The sequence below is a fragment of the Platalea leucorodia genome (assembly GCF_965183815.1).
Source record: "Platalea leucorodia genome assembly, chromosome: 2".
NCBI lineage: Eukaryota > Metazoa > Chordata > Aves > Pelecaniformes > Threskiornithidae > Platalea > Platalea leucorodia.
Genome location: NC_138824.1, coordinates 93909021 through 93921819, shown reverse-complemented (window position 1 = coordinate 93921819; position 12799 = coordinate 93909021). Strand labels below are relative to the sequence as shown.

At 44.0% G+C, this 12799-nt stretch overlaps 1 protein-coding gene across 4 annotated transcripts in view; it reads right to left on the bottom strand.

The window, feature by feature from the left end:
• Nucleotides 1-10936, bottom strand: part of USP9X (ubiquitin specific peptidase 9 X-linked) — a 109271-nt gene extending 98335 nt beyond the window's left edge. For all 4 annotated transcript variants that reach the window (XR_014227484.1, XM_082304813.1, XM_082304814.1 and 1 more), the window contains exon 1: nucleotides 10466-10936. The gene's annotated coding sequence lies outside the window, so the exon portion shown is untranslated. The remainder of the gene's footprint in view (nucleotides 1-10465) is intronic.
• Nucleotides 10937-12799: the final 1863 nt, after the last annotated feature.

The window sequence follows — 12799 nt, the reverse complement described above, 5'->3', positions numbered from 1 at the left end:
AAATATTAAGTAGCCAGAGCAAATAAGGCTAAGTGAGAGAAGTCTAAGAAGGTGAAGGCAAAAAACTGTCTTTGCCCTGGAAATTATGATAAAGCCAGTGGAATACTTAACAGATCACACTGAGTCAGAAAAATTAACTTCGCAGTAACACTTTGAATAATCTGACCTCAAGTATATAAATCAGTGACAAAGCTACAGCAGGTAATGCAGATGATGTAAAACACACAGGCTGGCAAAAAATTTACTTCTGCTGGCCAAAAAAAAAAAAAAAAAGGCCAGAGTTATGAAACTGTAACAAGACTGCACAATTCAAATATTATCTGAAAATTCAGGTCAAAAAAAATGGAATTAGAGACAACAGAGTATAAGTAACTGAGTACAACAGCTGTATCCACTGTGACAGTCAACATCTTGGTACTTTTTAGCAGAAGAAATTTTCATATAACAAAATTTTGTGTCTGTGTGAGAGAGACAGAGAGAATATGCTTTCTAAATTTGTCAAAGGCTCAGTTTGTCATTTTTCTCCTACATAATTTGGGATTTTCAGAGTAATCTGGTTTCCACTGTAATTTCATTTCCATCAAACTAAAGTTTGCTTCCATCAAACTAAATCCCCTGGGTAAACAGTAATCAGCTGAGGCACCAGGAAGAAAAATTGTCCATACCTTATTTGTTGCAGAAGTTAAATGATGTTTTACAAGAAAATAAACAGAACGGCAAATGTCAAAGGGAAATCTCTGGGTTATAAGGCAGCTATATGGAACCCCCAAGAAGTTAATTCTGTCTGTGTCTTGTTCATATACATTGCTGGAGAAATCACAGATTTTTTTCACATTAACCTCTTCATCCTTCTCTCATTTTTCTGGGTACTGAGATAAAGGCAAAACTGAGGAAGAGCGAGGGAGCACAACAGCGACTTAAGCCAACATAAACTGTGTCTGTAACACCTGAACATCTAACAAAACTCTGTTGGAAAGTTATGACAGGAGATACTTCTTAAGTTTACAGCCTCTGTGGCTCAGCAATAAAACAAAAGACCAACACAAGCCTTTTAATTTACAGAATGATGCAAGAAATAATACGTTACCGTTTGGGAAATGTACAGGCTGAGAGTGAAAAGCACCTATCGAGTTTATTAACAGAGTAATAATTCTACTCAGCATGAGATTTAGACTGCTGTAACACAAGCATTTACAGAATGAATTTGAAAGATAAAATCCTGAACAACAATCCATTTCAATCCATCTTCCAGACAGAATGAGTCAAAGATCCAACGGAAGGAAGAGTTCATAATTGGGGGGGGAGGGAGAACCCCACTGGTTTAATGACAAGTTTCATTCTTGTATTTCCTCATTTTCCACTTTCATGTAAACTTAGAGGAATCTTCTTAAATTACCCATGGCTCAAGTGAAAACATCCCCCTTAAATGGTAAAATGCTTGAATAGATCATGACATGCATTTTTTCCAAGGTTCTTTGCATCATTTGTTTTTCACCACACACAATTTTTAAGTAACTTCACTGAGCCATCTGATAATTCAACTGAAAAATGAATAATGGAAGCATTTTAAAAATCAAGCTTTTAGTTCTGCTGAGGAATCTGCTCTGAAATACTACAAACCCCAAGTCCTGATGAAATAATACATACTATAGCTGAGAAAAAAATAACTCCTATCCAAACTCAATTTATGGTTTAACTTGGGGTGGGGGGGAGAAACCAAACTGTTGACTTGCATTTGATAAAGCATCTGAGCAAAAATAAGGTACCTCAAACATCAACCTCATATTTACAAATTCAGCAAAGAAGAAAAAACAACTGATTATACACAGCCTGTGACAAGCTGTTTTCTGTAAAGAAGACACTTTCTTCCCAGCAAGAAAGTCTCTCCAAACACCTAACCTAACCTCACCAATTTTGGTGAAACAAAACATTAGTTACCTAGAAGCACTAGCTACCCAGAAGTATAAGAGAGGGGGGAAAAAAAGTCCAAAGGAAGATATCCACTAAAACAATTGGGCACTCTGAATTCATAAGTAACATTTTCAAGGAAAAATGGCATGAGAAAACACATAATGAATTAAACAGAAGATATTCAGGAAGGAAAAGAAAAAAAGGTTAAACAATAGACACTAATTTTATCAGATCAATAAAATCTCACCACAGCGTTTCCTTTAAAGTAGACTAATAACACCAGACCAAACAGGCAAGTAGGAGCAAACTACACAAATTTAAACTAAAAAAATCCTCATGTCTTATTAAAAGAAAACATATCAAAAATCACAAGAAAGTATCTTCAGAGAAAACAAACACTTCCAGAGCTTGTGAAAGAAGTAAAGTTTTTTATATCTACTGTACCAGTCTACAGAAATGTACCCCAAAAATAATGTCTTCATAATTCCTATAGATGGAAAAAACTGTTGCAGCTGAACTGTTTAAACAGTTTAAACATCAACATGGTTGTTAAGGCTTTCTCCCCCCGCCCCCCATTTCTGGCACAGAAGTTCTGAGAAAAGAACTTAAATTCATCAAATACACTAGAGAACCTGGTTATGTTAGAGAGATATGGAATAAAGAATTCTAGTGGACAACTGTCATTTAGAAGTTAAATGACATACAATGATAAACTCACATTTAAAGCAAAATTTTGCTGTTAGAATAATCGAAAGTAAAACTGAAGGGTTAGTCTTCATTGTAAGTGTGAAATACTACTATTTATCATACTTTCAGACCCGTGAAGAACCACAGTGGCTCATCAACACTGAAAACCTCTCAAACTGTATTTTAGGTGTAGTATACAGCAAGCACATACTTAAAAGTGTGAAGCAGCTCTCACAGGAGAGATTTTGATTCTCAACTGTTAGTTACTTGCTGCTGGTCTAGATAGTGTATACAACTTCTACAACATTCTTCTTCCTGTGCAATACTCGCACCTAATATAAAAGATATAAACAAAAAGCCTATCAGGTATCGAGTACAATTTCAATTTTCGAAAAAAATGATCTTCCAAAGTACCACCTAAGGATCAATCAACACAGTGCATTTGCATCTCCAAATCAAACTCTCATTTTGGCTACTGCTTGCCAACAACAAAACTAAACTAACAACATGTTGGTCATTCACTGTCCTCATCCAGTTGCCTCCAGGCACCATATCCAGAGTTGTTACTGATTCTAAATATTCATTCCATTATCAGGAAAGTGATACAAAGAAAAAGGAAAATTCATGACAGGGTGCATTACCAAACCCTCCTTCATCTGCTCAAAAATCTTAGGATGGTGCAGGTAAGTGAAAAACTTCAGTCATACACCTGCTAACCAGAGGCTGATACTGATCACATGGGGTTTTGTTCCATGGCTGAATACACATTACCTTACAGCAAGGTTTCACTACCGCTATGCTAACCTTGCTGCATCCATTGCCACTGACGAAAATGAAGTTTTTCATTTCACTTCAGAGCTTTTCATTTTATAAAAAAAATTCCCTTTTCCCAATCCTAAAATATGGAAGGAAAGGAAAAGGAATTAATGGCTTCTCAAATACCATACGGGGAATTCATGTTTCATCTTCACTAGACACGTTACAAACTGTCAACCACAGCAATCTGGCTAAACTGATACAAGAATACAAACAGTAAGAATTTTCAGGCAATCTGGAGGTTATCGTCCTGTCTAATTACCAGAACTATCATGAAGAAACTCCGACACACCAAGAGAGCTATAAAGCACTTAAGAAATCTGATGTTACTATCTCACCCAGGGAAAAAAGGTCAGTACATCACCTTAAAAAAATGTCCCATTGTATCTGTGTGTGCACGCACAAACACACAATTATAAGCAGTCAGGAAAAGACCTGGGATTTTACAGTCCCATTGTGATTAATAAAGCACTGTCTGGAAGACAGGTCAAGGCATACGGAGGGCTGTGCAAAACTGGAGCCTGAAACTGTAGAACAAGTCACTGAAGTTTTCATCTTCAAGCTCCAGAGAATTTATGTTACCATCAAAAAAAAAAAAAAAAAGGAAATCCTCAGAGCTAAAGGATTCAGAAAAATGCATTAAAAGGAAATGCTGGAAATCACCAAACAATTAACATTTTATTTCTAAATTAGAAATATACAAAGTCTAATATAAAATATAGTTTAAACTATAGTTTAAGCTTTTAGTTTATAAAAATTTTGGTCTTTCACCAACCTATTCACCTAAAAATTAAGCTAAGCAGATCCACCTTTCTTATTTAACTTTCAAATTCAGGGACTTGTTCTGTTGAAACTTATTCAAAAACACACTGAAGTACTTCATTGCTAAGACAGCAGAAAAATCAAACACCAAAAGATGCAAGGCTCATTTACTGAGATGCCAGTGTATTTTGACAACAATGTTCATTCTCATCTTACATTAGAAAAGTAAGAGACTTTTCTTCCCCTCGGTGTCAATTTTCATTTCTGAACAAGAAAACCAAAGTTCCACCCGCAGCCAATACAGGCCTGTCACCACCATCCCACGCCGCAGTGCTAGCAAGGACACTCCCCTCCAACCCAAAAAGCCTGTCTGGTAACAGAGGGATCCTACCTGGCACACATCACTACGATTTTTTTTTTTTTACTGAACACATTCCTCAGCAATCTCCTTTTTCTTCTTTCACCATTTCAGAGTATTATAGCTAAGACCACCCTAACACAAAACAATACCTTTTCCTCTTCCCACACCTAGTCCCACTGAAGCTAAAGAAAAGGTTAAGCGGCAATTCAGTGACTTAAGGATTGAAGCCTATGGAATTTATAATGTACATTTTTGTGTCATTCCATGTTGCCACTCAGCTGTTACAAAAGTGTTACTTGTCTTAAACAAAGGCTCTTCCATGGACAATTTTCTATTACTTGGGTTTGGGTATTTTACATGAAAGCTTAACAAAAAGTTAGCCCTGAAACTCCCTCTATGTACTTTTTCATTATTTTGAAGCACTCATTGGAACAACACTTCTGTTAAAAAAAAAAAAAATACTAGGGAAGTCTTTCACAGGACATAAGCAAACATTAAGGAGTCACATGTTGGTGTCTTGCTTCAACATATTCTTGAATCTCAGCTTAAAAAAATAAATTTGGAAAAAGGGTTTCTTCTGTGAGAGTTCTCCATTCACAGATGTACATCTTTAAGGAATGATGCAATGTGGAATTCCCCTCTTATGAGTGAATTCATGGCTAAACGCTAACTACCAAACAGTATGATTTGCCAAGATGTCCATGCAACGATCTGTATGCAAGAAAATCACATTTTTCTGTTGGAGGTTACATGTGTAAGGAAAACTAAATCACAGAACAGGGTTACATACTGTTTTTGTAAGCAGATCAAGGATGCTACAAATAAAAGCTTCCCACAATAACATTCCTGATAGCTATCCATATATCCTATATATGCTATCCACAATAACATATATCCTGATAGCTGCTAAAGCAGCCTTCATTTTAACTTCATAAAAAAAGTTGAAAATACTAGCATTCAAAAAATGACTAGATTTTAAATCTACATGCCGTGGATCTCTCTTGGAGGTGTACTAACACAAAGAAGTTAACCAGAACCAAGTAATCATTCTTACAGTTAATACTAACTAATCCTTTAAGAAAATCATACACCAGTAATGTTTCCCTTAGATAGCAAGCCTGTGAACATACATGTATCCAAATGGTTTTTATTCCCAGCATTTTATTTGAAAACACGGCAACAGCTGGCAACTAAAAAGCTTTGATATCAAGCAGATTGAATTCAACTCTCAAATAAAACGAGTAACTAATGGCTTCTTATAAAATGAAGCAAATATCAGAAAATTCACAACAGAAAATGCAAAAGAAACTGACTGTGCTGTTAAGCTCCCTTAAGCAAAAAAAAAAAAAAAAAAAAAAAAAGGAAAAAAGATTTTGCACTAAGTCACAACTGGCTACTTTAAGACCTTATTTACTTTCCTCCTCTCCTCTATTGTGGGGAAAGTTATTAACCGCTCTCCTGTAACCTTACCAACACTCAATATTTTAAATGATTTTACCAAACCATATCTACAGAAAGTCCTCAAAGCACCAATGGGCTCAAGTGGACATTGAAATGCAGTAGTTGACATTTTGAGGGTGCAAAGTCATGACAGAATGGCTTTCTGCCATTGTCTATCTATTCAACACTCTAACAAGAAGATGTAAATCAAAACATGGTTCTGTCACTAAGTGCAGAGGGAACCTCTGTTAACTATATTCTCAAGTCATGCTACAGCCTTATGCGTAACAGAGACAGCCAATATAACATAACTGTTTCAAAAAGATAACTCATTACAAAACTGTAATTCATTGTAACAGTGTGAGAACTTTAAAATGTTCCTACATTAATAAGAGAAGAAAAACTAGATTTAATAATATGAAAAACGTCACTGCATTTTTCTAACACATGAATCCAAAGTAGCTCAGACTTCCCAGGTAGAAAAATTCAAGTCTCACTGCATGCAAGCATATGCTTATGAAAGACCTTCTTTCCATCCCTTGCCTCTGCTATGGAAAGACACTTTTAACAACCATTCTGCAATACAAAGGTTTACCCAACTGCTCTTCCTAAACATAACCAACCGCTTGGCAAGACAGCTAAGCAACTGACATTCGTCACTACTGCATATTGCAGAATAAGAATCTCTTAAGAAAAATCAACAAAATGCATATTGTGGCAAATGTTCTGCACTAATGGTAAAGGGCCTGTATACCAGTACAGCTTAATTTTTAATTCTTTTTTCACTAGGTTTGTGTCAGGGAGTCAGTATGCATAACAAAGCTCAGTTATGTAAAAAAAAAAAAAAAAAAGTTATGTATTTATTTACCACAAACTTCATGTATGATACAACACAAGTCTACAGCAACAGCACACAGCATTGCTAGCTTTGCAAAAGGCAAGGTACTACAACAAAAGATAGACATTATCAAGCTGCGTTCCCAAAACATACCCTGAAGTACAGCTTTAAATTTTGAACTCTGATTTTAAACAAAGGCGATATGGATAATAAAACTGGATGCAGCTACACAGAGTTTCAAGAGGAGACACATCCAGGTTATAAGAAAAACTTCAGATACCTGAACAAAAGAAACCACGTGCACATGTTCAGATTAATACTAATGCTAACATCCAGGAAACAATTTTCTAAAGGACACGACAGCATTCACATGTACAGCTTTTCAAGCGAACACAAAACTCTGCTGAGTTTCTTACACCTTCAGACAACCACTTCACACTGGTCTCTGCAAGTCCTGGATAAGCAAGACTACCGGTTCGATTAAACAATGTTTGTGATTACAAGAAAAACAATTAAAGTAAGTGTAATAGTTTTGGGGGGGTTGCGGGGTTTGACTTGTTTTTAAAAAAAATAAATAAACCATGCTTTAAGTGAAAAACAGTACGGGGCACCTTTCATTCATCTACTTCACAGATGAGGCTATCCTGCTCAGGATGTTTTCAAAATATACCTACAGTGTTTAGATCTCTTAGGATATATAAAACAGTATTTCTGAGGGGAAAAAAAAAAAAAAGTATATATACTCAGAGTACTGCCTAACACAAAAGCACTTGCCATTCAAATACCTGAAGTAAGTTCTGAACTGATTTCTAAACCGGAGCAGGAAGGACACAAGTATTTCCCATGGAACTTAATATATTTTTAATACACACCTGACAGAAACATAACTTTAAAGCCATTTAAAAGTAATTTCTTCAAACTAATAAAGAACTGAATTCTTATCCATTTTTACCCAAAGTTTTATTCATATTGAAAAGTCCTAAACTAATTTCAATTTTAAATGTAAGATGTCTTGAAACAGAGGTATTACAGGTACCTCTGCTTTCTTAAAAGTCTGTTTAATTTTGTTGACTAGACACTAATACACTATTTTTGTTTATCCTGAGTCTCACTTGTAAGAATTCCAGAATATTAATAAAATGCATAAACCTAGAAGCGTGCATTTAGAACACAGTAGTTGCACCAGTCTATTTCTGAGTACAAATGCACCATCATGTGGGAAATAAAATGTTTATGTAAGGATGACAGTGTTCCACAGATACAGAAAGAGTAAACAGTTTTGCTACCACTATCCTTATTGATTACCACCTCCAGATGTAGTCTTCCTGTCAATTCAATGGGCAGAAGTATCACCGCAAGGGCAAATTCTGCAAGACATGAAGCAGCAGCCTGGAAAGATTAAGACAGAGGCTACCCAAAAGAAATACTATTAAGAAAACCTACATGAAAGAGAAGTACAAAAGATATCAGAGAGAGAGAAAAAAGTTACTATGATACAATCTTATATTTATTTTTAGCTAGATTTCCCCCTGTCCTATCCCCCCACAAAAAAAACATGCTGATACTTGAGTTTCTTCCACTGCAGCTTTATAATTATGTTTTTCGTTCAAAGCTGTCATTAAGCATCACCGTTGTCCAGGGTATTGCAACAGAATAATCAATACATGTATTTTATACGCTTCCCCAAAATTCCTGGTATTAGCTACTGTACTTTGTTGGTTCAAAGAATAAACATTACTTCAACTCAAAGAATTAAAAGCATTATTTTAAAAAAAAACCAAACACCAAAACCCAAGCAAACAAAGAAGAAAAAAAAAAATCCCAACAGCCTCATGTATCACTTGGGTTTTGCTGAAATAAACATGTTACTTGATCAGGAACATTTATGGTGATGAGTTCTGACAATTTCTCAAAGTAAAACCTTAAAATATCAAGAATAAAGTTAGCTGCCTACAGATCTCAGTCACCCCTAAATCTGTCTTACTAGAGACACCATTTCACTTCCATAATCAATAAAGGTCAATCCTCCAGACACCCATCAATAGTCCCTTCCTAAACGTAACAATTTTAATAACCATTTGTCAGGCATTGGAGAAGCCTGCTGAAAAACACAGGTTACCTAGGCCGTCTCTCCTAACAAGTGTTGCCACTAGTATACTTAACACTACATATTAATACCTAGATTCAACAACTTTTTAAAAATACAGGTCCCAGTTCTGCAACTAGGTCAGCAAAAGTGGGCCTTGTGCTAGCTTTGAGCCTGGGACTTCAGAGGGTCTTCGGGCCGATATAAACGTCCAGTGATACGAATGCAACTGCCGAACTCTGAATATAAATCAAGTTGTACAGACAACATGAAGACAGCTGAGACAGACACAATATGTCTACAGTGAGCCTGGAAGTCCTTTGAACATTTAATTAGAACAATTCTTTTCTGAAAGACTTTTTTTTCCCCGTGCTGTTGTGTGTTATTGTAACATCTTCAAAATAGTTAACTGGACTTCTGAGGGAGCAACCTGGAAACGAAATATGGCATCTTAAAAACCACCTCAACATTTTTGGATGCTTCTATGAGAACAAAATCACTTAAGAACCACATAAATAATTTTCAAAGGCTATTCTCTCTGTATACAAACAATGCCGCACAAAGTGGGACAGCACATGTTAATACAGTGACTACCAACACACAAAAAAAAAAACCCCACGACCCATCCAACTGGTGAAATCCTCCGTTTTCTTGGGGACAATAAGAGAATAACCGCGGCCAAACTGCACGCAACTACGAGGAGAGGGGGTTATATCGCCCAAAATAAATCGCAACAGACAAGCCCCAAGACGTAACTTTGAGGAGAAGCGGCAGGGTGAACTAGAGGAAGAAGATGCGAAAAGCCACAAACATTTTTTGGGCATCGAAACAGGGTTGCTGGAAGCCGAGACCAGAGGAGTGGCCTACGCGTTAATAATGTTTACAGCGGGCGTGAAGGAGCTGGTGCTGGCGGTTTTCATTGAGCCCGTAGGAAAGGCGCCTCGGCAGGGCCTTACTTCCAGGCGTCGCCCGGGCCTACACGGCTCCAATCACTCCACCTCAGTAATGGCGTTCGGTGCGAAGGGAAGCGAGAAGCAGGGGAGGCAAAGCTGGGTGCAGCGCTGCGGGGAGCCGCCGGGCCCTCCTCGCCCGGCGACAGCGGGGGGGAGGGCGGGAGGGGCCGCCCGGCGGCTGGCAGAGCCCCCCGAGGGGCGCGGGGCGGGGAGAGCGCTTCCACCCCCCGGCAGCCGGGGAGAGGATGAGGAGCCGTCAGCCATTTTCCCTTGCCCTCCAAAACACCCGCGATGCAGGGCCGCACGCCGGGGGCTGCGAGGGAGGCGCTGCCGCCGCCCGCCGCCCGTTATCCCCACCCCCCCACCCCCGCTCCCCGCCCCGCCGGGGCCCGGCTCGCCCCCTCCTCCCCGCCGCGCCGCACCGCACCCCGACCCGGGGAGCCCCATCCCCGGGGAGCGCCTCCCTCCGCTCCGCTCGGCGCGGCGGCGGCCGGGCTGCAGCACAAACAGCTGCCCCCGCGCAGCCGCTTCGCCTCGCCGCCTCCCGGCCTCGGCCTCGGCTCCGGGCTCCGGCCCCCGGCCCCGCCCGGGCACGGCGCTCCGCCACTCACCCCCGCACGGCTTCCCCTTGTCCCGCGGCTGCTGCTGCGACGGCCCGGTGCCCTCCTGGGTGCTGCCGAAGGAGCGCGGCCGGGGACTGCCTCATCCCAGGCAGCCAGCAGGGCAGAGTCTCATGCCAGGCCCCGCGATCCCGGGCGTGCAGCCGGCTGGCTGAGGGGGCGGCTCCGCTTCCCCGCTCCCCCCCCCGGGCGGGCGCCGTGGACTGCGACGAGAAGAGGGAGGGCGAAGCCGCCGCCGCTGCCCGCGCTTCGGATCCCGGCCCGGGCCGCTCCGCTCTCTCCGGCGCCGGCGGCACCGCCGGGGCGTTTTTCCTGCGTCACCAGCTCCTGCCCGGCGGCCCCGGGCTTCGGCTCCGGCTGGGGCTTGGCCGGGGCCTGCGCGCTCCGCTCCGCCCCGTCCGGGGACCGGGCGCACGCGGGGGAGGGGGCGCACACGCACCCCGCGCCTCTCGCCGGGGCCCGGGGCTCGGCTGGGCGGCAGCGGCGGCGGGGCGCGGGGGCAGGCGGGCGGGCGGCAGGAAGGAAGGTGGCAGCGGAGGGGCCGGCCCGGGCGGCTGGAGCGCTCTGCGCTGACGGCTCCGTGCGTGCGGGGGGAGGGGAGGGCGGGGGAGGGGGGAGGGAGCCAGGCGAGACGCGGCGGCGGCTCCTCGCGCTCCCGGCGGCGGCAGCGCACCTCCGTCTGGCGGGGCCCTGGGCAAGATGGCGGCCCCGGCAGAGCCTTCCGCGCCGCAGGCCCCGACCTAAGCGCGGCGGCAGCGGCGGCTCCGGCAGCCGCACGGCGTGACGCGCTCCCCGCCCCCGGCCCCCCGGGCTGTCACTCACGCCGCAGCGGCGAGGCCCGGGCCGCGGCCCGCCTGCCCCCACCCCTCTGTGTGCGGCCGGGGAGCGCGCGCGCGCGCGAGGAAGGCGCGGGGGGGGGGGGGGTGAGTGTGTGTGCGCGCGCGCGCGCGGCCGTTTCACGTCGGTTGGGCTCGAGCGGGTTCCATTGTGACCCGCCGGGCGAACCGCGCGGAGGGCCCGGATAATGACGTCAGCGCGGCCGCTGCCGTCTGGGCCCGGCCCGGCCCGGCCCTCCCCTCCCCGCCGCTGCTGCCGCCGCGCTGGGCCCCGTCGGGGCGGGGGCGGCGGTTGGGGCCGTTGGTCCGGCGCGTCCCCTTGGGCCCGGCGGGGCCGGGGGCGGCCTTTCCGCGGCGGCGGGCGGCGCCGCTCCGCTCCGCTCCGCCCTCGGGTCGCCGTGCGGGAGGACGGGCGGACAAAGCCGGGGGAGGGGGGCAGAGGCGGGCGGCGCTGGCGGTTGCGGTGTGTCCTGGCGGCGCGGCGTGGCCGCTCACCGCCCGGGGCCGCGGGGAGAGGCGCGGCTGTCCGCTGCGTGTGCGGTGGCTGCGGCCTGTGCACCGGTCCGCTCAGCTACGGCTGGGCCTTCCCCGGGGCCTCGGCCCCCTCTAGGCCTCGGCCCCGCCGTCCGACACGGGGCTTTGGGCAAGGCCTCGGAGCCGACAGAGGTGCACGCAGGGGTGACTTCATTCTTCACTGACGCGCTGCCTCCCCCAGCACACATACCTGGTTAGGGGACACCAGCGTTTGAAAAAGCCGAACGGATCTTTTGTCGCTCTTGTTCCTTCTTTCGATACGTTTACATTTATGTGCGTGACTGCTTCATAGAGTGTGAAGTCCATAGAATCCCTGTCCATGTAGATGCTTTATATAGCAATCGGGGAGACTTTAAACCTGGATTTAAAACCCGGAAAAAATGCGAAAGCATTCCTTGCGGAAGGACAGAAATTTGGCAGACGTGGGGAACTTGGGGAGTACCTGAAACGGTGCTTAATTTTTTGTTTTGTTTGTCAGTATTCCAAGGTCAAAGTCTCTTTTTAACGACATCGTTCAAGAATTTCAGAGCAGGAAGTGAAAAATACAGTATCCAGCTGAAAACGCAGGAGGAATTTAGGTCGCATGGGTTGGAATTTGCTCAAGAGGCTACGGCTAACAGCCTTAGCTCTTGTGCAAAATGTTTATCTTTTGGACCGCGCAGTGACAAAGACTAAAATACCAGTTGCTCATTGCAGGAGCTGTGGGCGGGTGTTTTTCTGTAAAAAGCTAGAGCTCAAAACCAAGTGGTGCTATCTACTGTTATTTCCTATTTTAACAAAGTTAGAGTTAGTCCTTTTTTCTGCTAATCACTAGGTTGTATTATTTGGGAAGGAAATCTGAAGTACGTCTCTGCATTAACCACTCAGTAAACAAAACAGAGGATGCAGCTGCTTCATTGCTGTACAAATGCAATGGAAAGAATAGTTTTACATGCATTTTCTTCACCAACAATAA